Here is a 13848-nt window from a genome sequence, read left to right as displayed (position 1 = left end):
AGCTCTAAAACCTATCCGAAAATTATTGAAAAAGCTTGGGTCAGGGGAAAGAAAAATGTCTAGAGATATTATTATTTTTTATTGGGTGTCATCAAAGACTGGAAGTCAATATCTCTTACCGTTTAAACTCCAGAACGGTGACAGGTAGCAAAACGGACGATTATAATAACTGCTCTCTCTTTGAGTTCGAGCAGTAAAAATAATTATTATTTTTCGTAGTATAAACCGATTACTGTTCAGTCGGGCTCAATAGTTTGTTGATTTTTTCACCATATAATCATCTCTATAATGAATGAAGTTTTAAAGTAAAGTTCCGACCTTCAATTTGGTGTAGTTTTATCGATATGTGAATGAGTATCCTGAGTAATAAATCTACCGCCTTTTTTATTCAATGGTCCCTTGTATATACTTTCAAAATAGTTTTAATACTTTTGTCTTCTACTTTTGTCCTACTTAATAAATTATTACTGAAGCAACGGCCGATGGAGCACAATCATCAAATATTTTATTGAATGTAATAATATCCCTATCTTTTTTTGGGGAAAGCAATTTAGTAGCTCTATCACATGTGTTTTTTAAAGGGGATTGTGTGTTATGTGGCTATTAATTACATTGTACACAAAATACAGATGGGTAAGAGGCATTTAATGGGTAAATAAGAGGGTGTTAGATGAATGAAAATTGCTTATAAACAGACTGATACTGAAGAAGTTTAGTCGGTTTAGTCAACAAGGAGATGCCTAATTTTTAATGCCTTATTTTGTCAATCTGAATGTTTCATATTTATGACCTGCTAATGTCTATTCTATTTATATAATAAGTTTGATCTGCTTCTAGTAAGAACTTCAACAAGAACAGAGACTTCATAACAATTTTATTGAATAGATTTAAATTAAATCATAGGGGAGGGTGGGTTGATTTAATGAAGGGGTACTTTCAATTTTTACACATTCCTCTTATCTCTTTGAAAGGAATGGGATAAAACCTTTGTGTTACTAAAGCGAGACCTAAAGGCCTTGATAAACTTGGGGATTAGCCGAGAGACGACTTAGTGTAATTATATGCCAAATAATGGTTAAACCACATTTCTGTAATTTTTCATTAAGCCGTGTCTTGGCTTCAGTCCTAATAGTGTCAATTATAATGTTCACAAATTGATTTTAAATTCGAACTTTTTAGCATATCATTTTTTCATAAATTTCTAAGTCAATCAATTTATTTACCGAACTAACATAATTTTTACAATTTACCACTGTTTCCATTATTGTAATAAGGTATTTAGCATTGGACTAATTATAAGATAGTGCTGATTTATATTTTAATGAAATCCTTGCTTTATGTTTTGCTTTAGGTGTTTAAGGCCTTATAGAATGTCTCAAAATAATAATTTAAATCCGTTGGAGTATCTCAAGTTTTATGCAAATTTTTATTTTATATGAACTGATCCATTGGATCATGACCGAAAGTATAAGATCGCGAGTGCAAGCTATCGAGATGTGATACCTCCGAGCTGTTAAGGAAATCATTCGTCGAGATTGAGTGAGGAACGTATCCGTTCGTGAGGAGCTAAGAGTCAAGGAGTTAGGGCAGAATCACATTGACAATAAAATGCTTGCCGTAGCCTCACCGTATTTCATTAATTTACGCATTTTCATTGCAATTCTTACGCAAATTTTCCATTACCATATTACCTTATCTCATACTCGGTGGTACTATGTGAAAATAATATTAAAAAGAAATTGAAGAAATTAAACCAAAAATTCGATAAACGGTGAGCAAAAAAAACTGTAAGAGAAATTAATCGTACAATTTTTTGCTCACCGTTTATCGCATTTTCGTTTAATTTCTTCCATTTTCTTATATTATTTTCACCTAGTGCTACTGAGTATGAGATAAGGTAATACGGTAATCGAGAATTTGCGTAAGAATTGCAATGAAAATGCGTAAATTAACGAAATACGATGAGCATTTTACTGTCAATGTGATTCTGCCCTTAAAATAACAATTTTGATGGTATGGTGATGTTCAGCGGATGGATAAAGAAAAATTCCCCAGAAAAGCTATGTAAGCCATAGTGAGGAGCCCTCGACCTCGGAGCAGACCTACACTGAGAGAAATACGAAAAAGTTAAAATAACATTCCGGAAATGTTAATTTTACCCTGCAGTATTGATCCAAAATCGGTGTAAATATTATGCTTTTTAGGTGTATTAGGGATTGAAGTGACCCTTTTTCATATTAATTTTACCCTTAAAAAAGGTGTAAAATTAACATTAAAAAATGATGATATATTTTTACACATAAAAGGTGTTAAATTTATGGGTAAAAAAAGTTAATCGCATCCCCGTTTTTTCTCAGTGTAGTTGGCTGAATCAAATTGAGAATTTTGCCTTGGAGGGCCTTGAGATCCAACAGAAAGACCTTCCTGAAGTGGCGGAGGATCAAACAAGATGTCATGGGACTGCGACCCCAATAGGACTAAGCGGTTAAAAATGATGATGACGATGAACTGATCCATTTTTATGTAAAATTGTCTCGCATTGGCACATTTTGTGTTGGAATTACCCCAAGGGTCCCTACTCTTATCAAAACTTCAATAAACTTTAACTAATTCTATTTTATCTCTCAATTTTTTAGATAAAAAGGGCTTAACGATTTAGACTAAAAATACTTTGTGTAAAAATTAAAGATTATCTATTCTGAGTTATAGGCTAATGATGAGGATGACTTTGCCCTGCTGGATTTACTTTGCCACCGTGCTATTTGTAAGGTTTTTTTTTTAAATTCCAGAATTTAAGGAGAATCTTCACTGATTCTATCTTCTAACTATCATTTTCAATCGGTAAAGACTATCCTTAAGTGCTAGAATTAAAGAAAAGCTTATGCCCTAGACAGACTTAAGACTTAAGCCGAGAGACGGCTTAGTAGAAAGTGATGGAAATGCAGTTTAACCAGTATTTCGAAATAATTACACTAAGCCGTCTCTCGGCTAATCCTCATGTCTGTCAAGGCCCTTACCAACAGCAGTAGCCCGAGTGTAGTGTTTACGATCTACTTGAATTTCCAAAAAGAAGCTGCACTTTTACATTCTTTTCCACCTTCCATCCCCCGCGGATCATTGTACTCAACATATCTTCAAGTTTCAGACGATTTCTACGAAATTATGTCTCGCTGTTTGTCCGTCTGTCCGTTCGTCCGGCCGTTACATTTTGATTAATTTATTTTTATTTCCCATTATTTAGACCATTTGATTATTTCTTCGGTGAACAAGAATCCTAATTAATATTATATGGATCTCGTTCTCTGGAGTCTTATAATATAATAAGGAACAAAATGCTCATAAGCGGATCTACCCCAATTCTCCCTAAAACAATTAAATTTCTCGGCAATTAACAATGTATTTTATGACCTTTTCTTTCAAATATTTTGCGGATGGTGTTATATTCAGTTGTGGGATTTCGATTGTTATTGTGATCACACCACCGTGCGTGGAGGGTTCTTGCGCAAAAATCAAGTCACTTCAGAAAGAATGGCATCTCCTGTCCAATTACTTCCAATTATGCTGTCGAATCATGTGGTGTGGCACAATTTGTCGCATCATCAATCAAGTAGAACATGAATTAACCATTGATTTTTTTTTCCTCAAAGGTGCAGGGATTTATTCTTAGGCACATAAATTAAAGTCGATTCGTTTAGGAAAATATATATGGATCATCTTTGAACTTGCCTGACCTATTTCTTGTATCTCATTCAACTTTTTGGGGCGTCATATGTTGCACAGTCACAACATATGTAATTACATTCTAAATGGGTTTAATGCTTCTCTGGAGAGCTAGAGATAAGGGATTGGGCTAAATATTTGTGTCTGCGATAGTTTTTTTTTGGGGGGGTTGTTGAAAAAAAAAGAACTTTTGAAGGACAGCAAACATATTGTGAAGAGAAGCTTTTTTTGATTTTCCCTCGCTTTTCACATCCACGGAGAACTCTCTTTTTACTCACACATTTTCTCCACAACTGGGAAAATGTTTGTGGTCGAGCACTTGTAGGACAAGCGAGAAAAATCAATAAACCTCATATTGTGCTGAATTCAGTAGCAGAAATCACCTTATTTTCGGGGAAGTGAATTTTGCAGGAGCTTTTCGGAAGTTTCCACGGTGGATTTCCTGCCTTTTCACCGTTTTCCGAAGCATCCAAATTGTCTGTCACCTTTTTCTTGTCCTTCACAGCTCATAGATATATTTTTTTAATATCATGTAAAACCTTATGTTGGCATAGAAAATAACAACCAAAATCGAACACTCCGGCAGAATCAGTCAGAGCTTCTCTCTCTACACAACATTGCCACACGATAAGAAGGGTCGATAGGAAGGGATAGCAACATTAAATATAGTAAGGAAAATACTCAAATGAAATGAAAGTCAATTTGGTCTTCAATCACACAATTGTCCAAAATGCTTTATATATATTTTGGGAGACGATAAAAATTGCATAGATTCTGAAGGAGTTGTGTGAGGAAAAAATGAAAGAATCAAGTAAAAATGGTCGTGTGAAGTCGCGACGAGTTGGAGAACGACTGGATTGTCACTGGCGAGCAGCTGGTAAATGCAAAACTCACAGAAATTGGATGGGATGCCATCGTGAGAGTGAGGAAGACGGTTCTATGAGTCCTCTCTCAAAGGGGAAGTGAATTCGATAAAAGTCGACATCAAAAAGGACTAAAATTTCCAAATCTCTTAACAGACAAAAAGGATGCTGCAAAATAGAGAGAAAAAAGGCGAATTTTAGTGGATTTATTCATTCAAGTATTTTTGAATACCCCCTTACAATAGCAACCAAATGTGTGGTAGGTGTGATAAAAAATACAATAGCCAAAATTTGGCACAAAATTCAATGGAGCACATGACGTCAATTGTATTTGATTGGACATTTTAGGGCTGTCTCTATCAATCTAATTACTTTCCACATTAATGCATTTTGCTCCATGTCCGATTGTCGTGTTGCTATTTTTGGACCACATTGATACTATAGTAAATGTGTTTAAAAATTTATTTATAGCCTAATTGTTGGCAATTGCAGTATTTCTTCTCCAGGGGTCATTAGCACTGATTTTACTCAAACAATGTACGTTCATGTGTTAGTGTAGATGTAGATGGATATTTGCTGATCTGTTTTAATCTGAATACTCCCAACCCCAAGACTACGCAGGTAGAGTAAATGTCCTAATTCAAAACCATTTCCAGATGCTTTAACTTTGACAGAAGATTTAACACATTAAGTTCATATTTTTTCTGAAGAGAATTACATAAATTTGCTCCATGACTCTTCTAGAATGTTACTGTGTAGTGAAAATTCTTTAGACATAATTTGAAAAATTCTTAAATACAAGAAAAACACGCAAGTGTAAAATGCTTCTATTGGAAACATATTAATCCAAATGGAGACAAGGGAAAGTTTCTAATTAGAGACAAACAGTGTAACTGAAACCGCGACGACAGGCTTCCAAAACCTTGTTGAGTTGCGCTTCAGTGCAGGATTTGTTCTTTTCTCCTTTCTCATATAAAACAATAAGAAAATCTCCAAAAAAAATCATATCTGGTGTTTCTTATTGAAGCATTTGTAGACACTTCAGAAAAACCCTTTATGATCACGAAATAGGTAATTATTTCATTTGAAAACTTCACGTACCGTTAACATTATAGATTAACACTTAATTTCACATAATTCTGTCAAAAATATTACACAAATAATGTAAGAAAAAACGAATAAAGAACAATTAGCTTAATTGTGTTTTTCATTTGAAAACATGGTTGATAGATGAAAAATTCGATGGTGAAAAGGTACACTTTTAATTTTTCTGAGAAATTTATAAATTAAAATTTGTGAATATGAATTGATTTTCTCTTTATTTGGAGTAATATAAACTAAATAATGAAACTGAAATATAGAAAATAAATAAATAAAAATTTAATACTGCATTTATCATGGGAAAATATTATGTTTCCATTTGGAGTAGCGAAAAGTCTCCATTTGGAACAGGTTTTGAATTAGCTTAATTTACCCTAATGCTCAAAAATTCACAATTCATGAATATGACATCAGCTGAAAGGAGTGGCAAAACGTCCTCATACTCGTTAATACAAAGGCTCAAGTTACAAGTTGAGTACTACAATTCTTTCCAAAAACAAAAAAAAAAGATATTTATCGGAATCGATCAAGATCAATTAAATTTAATCAACTTACGTCAATGTAGAGTATCAGTTCATAATCGGTTGAAGCCGATTAAGAATTGACAGTATATCTAAGGCCTTGCAAATGAGTTCATCATTGTCCTAATATGCTCAGAAATAAATCTTCAAGAGTTAAATATCCTTTTTATTTACCAAAAAAAAAATATTTCAGTGTAATTTTCGTATTAAATGAAAATATGCACAAAATATCTCTAATACATCTAGAAATTAAATAAAAATGCACAATGCGTTTTCAAGGTAGGGTAAGAGCTCATAATTTTGGACAGTTTCTAAATTTGGACACATTGAGGGTAAAATTGGACACGAAAAATAAATTGATTAAAATTATGGATTTTTATTCCAATATTTGTTGAATAATGAATTCTATCTAAATATTTGTTCTTTATAGAAGATTTTAAGACTAAATATATTAAATTTTGATTATGATTTAAGTTAGAATTGCTTGACTTTAATGAATGATATGGAAAGATTCCGGGCTTCTTGTGACATTCTACGGTTCCCTACATAAACAGGATGAGGACTTGGTAAGATAGGTTCTTGAAATGGAGAACAATGGGCATCGTATTGAAGCGAATTAGCTGTCCAAATATAGAGCCAAGTTATCCAAATTTACAACCAATGTGTCTAAAATTTGAGTCTAATTCACCTCTACATATCAATCCATTTTTAAACGTATGAAGACTAATTTTAGTAAAAACAAAAGCGATAAAAAGGTTGCCAAGTTTCTAAATACCGCACCGGTTCGTTATCCGGATGATTGGGAGACAATATGACAGATGTCCGGTTCGTAATCCGGATGGATTTTTTGAATTTGTTCAACGTCTTGAAAATATAATACATGTTTTTTTATAGAATTAGAATAAAAGTTTTAAAAAAGCTTAAATGGACGTAATTAGAGAATTCTATGCTATTATACTTCATTTATTAAACAAAAACATAACAGGATAATTCATTTTCATTGCTGAAAACACGTACATACATGACCTCAAAATGATTTTAAATGTAACCGTCGATAACTCGTCCGGATTACGGCGATCCGGATTAGAGAGCTGGCACTGTAACTCTTCTGAGAAGAGAGTAACAAAAAAATCAATTAGTATTGAAAATATTGCACTTCAAACTTAAAACATTGATGCTTATAAGCACTCTGTCCAAAATTAACTCTTTCGCGTCTTTAGGGTAATGTCATGACTCGGGGAAAAAAGTTTTTTTCGGGTATTTACATTAATTGAAATCTATCTGTTCGTGCACGACATCATAATAGAAGGATATAAGATTTTTGGCTCATTTTCTCAAGACTCCAGTTAGATTTCAATTAATGTAAATAGCCAAAAAGAAACTTTTTTCCCCGGGTCATATATGACCCTAAAGACGCGAAAGAGTTAAGAGCCCTTACCCTACATGTTCCAGAACAACGGTTTTCACGCGAAAAACAAAGAAACAATAAAAGTTATGTTAACGATGGTAATGATGTCAAATTCAACTTATACGAGATATAAGTGGGTCTCTAAAACCGAAAGTTGCTATCTGTAACCGTTTGATGTCAATCTCTGGTAATGGTTTGGGGACTGGAGGTACTAGAAGGCTTATATTACTTTAATTGTGCGGTTCGAGGAATAAAAGCAATTATTCTGGCATGAAGTCCATTTATCATCAGTGCAGGCAACTTTGTAGAGTAATCAGTAAAAAATTAAAATAGAGTCAAGTGTGCTAATCCGGACGCTTCGCTATCTGGATCGTTTATGACTAATCCACTTAAAATAATATTTTTATTTTTATTTCTGTAATATAGTCACTATAGTAACATAACATAACTATTCAAGTTTGAGAATAAGCAAAAATAATATTTTTATCCATTAAATAAGTGAGTGTAATCAACTCATTTCAATCTTGTGCCAGCTGGGTTCTTCACTAAAAATCTTCTAACAGTGATATTTTCGCTAATGACAGCTTGTAGATTGAAAACATTTATTGCTTTTTTTCCTTGTGAAAAAAGTATTTTAAATCCAAAGGTTTAATTAAAAGTGAATTAGCGAAAAGGCGACCCAGTTAGTGCATGCAGACTTATTTCAGTATTATCATTTTTTTATAAATTTTCTTCAATATTTTTGATAATTCTTTTTATATTGTGTTTCTGAATGATACAGTGAATAATTCTATGGATTTAGAAGAAGTAAAAAAGAATTTCATCAGTCCAAAAACAAGCGTTTAAGTAGCACTCTTCGGAAAACGATCCAGTTACCCCACCTTACCCTACCTTACTTTTTATTTAAAAAAATGCAATGAGTTGATCGATTCTTAATCTCTGCCATAAATCACAGTCAATCTTCAAGTTCAGTCCATTCGCACTTAATAAATTTACACTGACAACGAAAGCTGAAATTGCTACCGTCTCGAATATTGGATCACCATGATAATTCAATTACTTTTCCATATCCTCCCAACCATGCAGTTATTAATCATCAACTCATCGTGAGCACAAAGCAAGGCCCAAATTGGAAATATCTCCATGGTGTAGTGAATTTCTGCGCGATATTTATGTGGGAAAAAAAACGTGTCGAATCTTGCCCATTTACAATTTTTATCCATTCACAATATTAAAATTGATCAACAATGAGTCAACTTCTCTTTTTTGCGGTGAATGATTTTTTTGCTAATGAAATGTGTTTACCTCATCGCGATCACGTCACAAGAGAAACATTATATATTTCTTAAATATTATTTTTTTTATTTATTCAAAAATTATTGGAAGAGGGGACTTTTTTGTACTAAAGAGACTCAGAAATGCCGTGGGTGGGACAGAGATGAAAAAGAATGTGCTGGTGGATGTAAGATGTGTGAGGTGAGAAAGATTGTAAATAGCACCCACATAAATTTGATCGGTTTCTTCGAGAAACTCCGCGAAGATCGTGCAAAAGTATTGGTTTTTCTTGACGGAGTTTGCGCGTGCGTCTCATTTCATGCTAATTTATTTGACTAACAATCTTTCTTTTCATGCTAGGGGCGAATGGGGCAGGTTCAATTTTTGCATTTTATCCTAATTTATTGATAGGGATAGGGTAAAAAAAATAAAATCAGATTCACCTGAAGCACCACAAAGTATCGTGCTTAATTGTGCTTAATAATGGTTACTTACCGACATTGAATTTTTTATGTCTAATTTTAATTTAAGACAGACCAATTTTGCAAAAAAATATCCAGACTTTGAAGAAATTATCAAAAACTACCCCATAGACTTAAAAAAAACAATTATTACTTTGTGTATAGTTTTCGCCTGCTTATTGTCTGCAATATATATACACCCCGCGATATATATACAGTGAGTGTCAATAGTTTGTTGCCTAATGGATGTTTGAGAAATCAAGTGAAAAAAATGATAGAAAAAAATACTTTTCCAAATTTTTCTTTTTGCAGATGAGTTCCTTGTAATCCGTAGATATTATTTATAGTTTTCAAAAAAAAATAATTAATTTTATTTCATATCAAAAATAATTGTTTTCCAAAAGTTGGTCATTTTTGAAAAATCAAAAGTTTGTTGCCTCATTAAAAAAACTAATTCAAAATGATGAAAACGTGCAACCAACTTTATGTAAACCGGTTACATTTTGAGCTTATGTCATTTGATAGGCAAATGGTGAATTTATACATTTTTAAGGCTGTCAATATTAAATATATAGGTGTAAGAGTGATGATAAATAACAAGAAATAATCAGTTTTTTGATAATTCATAATTTAGGTTATAATGGCAAATTACAAAAAGTTGAAAGGTGGGATATTGTCCAGAGATACTGCTGGAAGGAATCGGCGTCGCTTAATTGCCAAATTTTATGGAAATTCATGAAAAGTTATACATAAAATGGTCAAATATTATAGTTATGAGGCACGAGTACATCTGAAAAACGCTACTGGTAGACCCAGTATTTCGACTCAGAAAGTCGATAACCGCATTCTAGGTATCTCTGATAGTAACCCCATGATGTTTGCTTCAAAAATTCAGAGTCGGCTGGTTACAGAAGACATACAGGCTTCAAAACCAACCGCAATTTAATGAAAGTGGTAAGAATAATTACTTGGTTTGCAGGTTTCCATTGGTAAACAAAACCAATCTGGTTAAAAGGTTGTAAATTCACTTGGAGCATGCTAAAAACGTAAAAATACAACCTCTTACGCAGTTTGGTTTTGCTTACCAATGGAATCTTGCGAGCCAAGTACCTATTCTTATATTTTCTTTCATTTTGAGTTTGATTTTCGAAGCATTTGAAGCCTGTATGCCTTCTGTAACCAGCCGACTCTGAATTTTTGAAGCAAACATCATGGGGTTACTATCAGAGATACCTAGAATGCGGTTATCGACTTTCTGAGTCGAAACCCTGGGTCTACCAGTAGCGTTTTTCAGATGTACTCGTGCTTCATAACTACAATATTTGACCATTTTATGTATAACTTTTCATGAATTTCCATAAAATTTGGCAATTAAGCGACGCCGATTCCTTCCAGCAGTATCTCTGGACAATATCCCACCTTTCAACTTTTTGTAATTTGCCATTATAACCTAAATTATGAATTATCAAAAAACTGTTTATTTCTTGTTATTTATCATCACTTTTACACCTATATATTTACCATTGACAGCCTTAAAAATGTACAAATCCACCATTTGCCTATCAAATGACATAAGCTCAAAATGTAACCGGTTTACATAAAGTTGGTTGCACGTTTTCATCATTTTGAATTAGTTTTTTTAATGAGGCAACAAACTTTTGATTTTTCAAAAATGACCAACTTTTGGAAAACAATTATTTTTGATATGAAATAAAATTAATTATTTTTTTTGAAAATTATAAATAATATCTACGGATTACAAGGAACTCATCTGCAAAAAGAAAAATTTGGAAAAGTATTTTTTTCTATCATTTTTTTCACTTGATTTCTCAAACATCCATTAGGCAACAAACTATTGACACTCACTGTATGTATATATATATATATATTTTTTTTTTACTTCTTTATTAAATGAATTGCCTATTTTTTGGCTGACCTGCCTCTGGTTGCATTTCAGTAACATCTGGTACCGGATTGCGTCGTCGGGTGTGGGTAATCCTGGGGCCGTTGCTGGTCTCGCTTATTTCCTCTAAGTCAAATTGTTCTTATTTTACTTTCTCATGCTTCTCTTCTTATTCTATTTATTGATTGATTTCTGTAATCTTATTCTGTTTTTCTTTTTATATTTTTTGTCGCGGCTCTCTCTCTCTGGATACAACATCATCCTTTCATCCTTTACCAAATATTCACTAAACCACTACTGTTAATATTATTTTATTTGCATTATATATATATATTTCTTTTTTGCCTCCTCTCCCTGATTCCCTGACTGAACACAGTGGCAACAATACGTGCTCCCTGAGCCCGTTGCCTCTTTAACCCAACTCTGTTTCCTTGTGATGTGTCCGTCCTCCATGCACCCTCCTAGTGCCAAATGATGGCCTCATGCTTCTGGTTTTTCATTTTTTGTATTTTGTTTATTTATTGAATTATTTACTCATTGCATAATTGTACTGCAAACTACTCGATTGTATGAGTGGCATATACGGCCTATTGAACCAGGGTTTCTGCCGTTTACCTGGGGAGGCCGGTAATGGTAAGACGGCGGCAGACGCAACCAGGTTACAGAGTATGGGAATAAAATTTATCTATTTATCTATCTTATCTATTTTAAAAAACGTTTCGTACGGTAACGTGTGGTATTTTTGGACACTTTTTAGCACTTTCAAGTTTCAAACAGATTAACGACTTCTCAAATTATTTTTTTCTTTGTTGATACAAACATTTATGTTCCTTATGCTATTTAGAATAAGATTCTTACCGAAAAATGCTAAAAAATGCATTGTTTTTTACACAAAATTGCAAAAAATGTAAAGAAGTAAGAATGGTATATTTCGGGACAAACAAAAGTGGCTATTATGTAAATAAATATCACCGAGCCTGATTAATTTACCTTCGAGTGGATGGTCTAAACTTCACTTTTTCATAAAAAATTTGTTTAAATTCCATTTGTAAAGTGGTTCAAACTGAAAAAAACTGAGCACTGTTTATGTTAGCATCTGCAAAATTGACCGCACTAAAGATTTTGTAAAATATGGAATGTGACACTCACAATTCACACGTATTTCACACTTTAAATTAAATAAAATTTCAGAAATTTTATTTAATTTAAAAATATTAAGAAAACAAATATTTATAGGACTTTTGATGTGTCCAGAAATACCTATATTATGTCCCGAAAAGCACCTTGTCCAGAAATACCGCACGTTACCCTAGATCATTGAAATCAAAGAACATCTAATAAAGACTATTAAGACTAAGTTTTAGTTAAAAAAAAATTATGAAACTTTCATCTGATGAACATTTCAAGATCCTGCTTTGAAAGATAATTTATTCGCCTCAGTGATTGGTATTGCAAGCACCAAATTTGGCTATGCATTTCTTTCTTTCTCTGTCGTACACTAATATCAGAGAAGATCGTTAAAAACATAGACTATAGATTACAATGGGATAATTTGGAATGGTTTATTGGATTTTAAATTTTTTCACTGTGTTAGATATGCAAAAGAAATTAAAAAAAGACTAGGAATTACACTGGGAAAAAAGGGGGTGTGATTAACTTTTTTCCTCGTAACTTTAACACTTTTTAGGTGTAAAAATATATCAACATTTTTAATGTTAATTTTACACCTTTTTAAGTGTAAAATTAACATGAAAAAGACACATAACTTTAACCCATAATACACCTAAAAAGCATAATATTTACACCGATTTCGGATCAATACTGCAGGGTAAAATTAGCATTTCCGGAATGTTATTCTAACTTTTTCGGATTTCTCCCAGTGTACTGGTGAGTGTAATGCCCTACACAGATTTACAGCTTAAGCCGACAGACGGCGTAAGCTCTCAGCTTAAGCCGTAAGTCTGTCCAGCACATAAGGGTACAAAATAGGCTCAGGCTGATCCTTGAGAATATTAAGTCTGTTAAACTTGGCAGTAAAGGAAACTTATGCACCTGTAATCCATACTGTAATCCATTACCCAGGCGGACATTTCGTCCTTAGACGAAAATATCGTTAAATCATTCCTAATAACGGTTTTTCAAAGTCAAAAATTAAAAAAAAAACACTATATAGAAAGCGCATTTATCAAGCGAATGGGGTCATGTTTGCGCTCCTTGGAAAGGTCTTGGAATTTCCGACAAAATTTAACCTGTTCCAATCGGTTTTGAATCGGTAATGAACCGGTTCATAACCAATAAATAATTTTTATACGAAATTCAATTAAGTTACTTCTGAGGTGTATTTTGGGAAATATTTTGAGTGATTTATAAGTCGGTTCAAATCTATTTTGTGGAATCTATTGAGTGATTTATGAATTGATTTAAATCGGTTGTGTGCCGGTAAACGGTAAATGATGCGAAAGTACTTTTGACGCATAGCATCTAAGTCACGTGTTCGAGCATTTCGCAAAGCCTGGGACGCTTTGCCACCCCTTTTTGTAAAATATTCAAGAAGTTGAATGAGAAATTGATGAGTGAACTGCCCCGTTCCCACCTA

The 13848-nt window shown here is 33.1% G+C and overlaps 1 protein-coding gene across 2 annotated transcripts in view; it reads right to left on the bottom strand.

Moving 5' to 3' along the window:
- The window catches only part of LOC129803524 (dual specificity protein phosphatase 15), a 34488-nt gene that overhangs the window by 20483 nt on the left and 157 nt on the right, over nt 1-13848 (bottom strand). Inside the window, exon 1 of one of the 2 annotated variants that reach the window (XM_055850151.1) lies at nt 4104-4585. The exons of the other annotated variant lie outside the window; for it this stretch is intronic. The gene's annotated coding sequence lies outside the window, so the exon portion shown is untranslated. Of the gene's footprint in view, nt 1-4103; nt 4586-13848 lie in introns of those variants that run through there. 2 annotated transcript variants of the gene reach the window in all.

The sequence above is a fragment of the Phlebotomus papatasi genome, chromosome 2 (genome assembly GCF_024763615.1).
Source record: "Phlebotomus papatasi isolate M1 chromosome 2, Ppap_2.1, whole genome shotgun sequence".
Classification (NCBI taxonomy): Eukaryota; Metazoa; Arthropoda; class Insecta; order Diptera; family Psychodidae; genus Phlebotomus; species Phlebotomus papatasi.
This window is presented reverse-complemented; position numbering and strand designations above follow the sequence as displayed.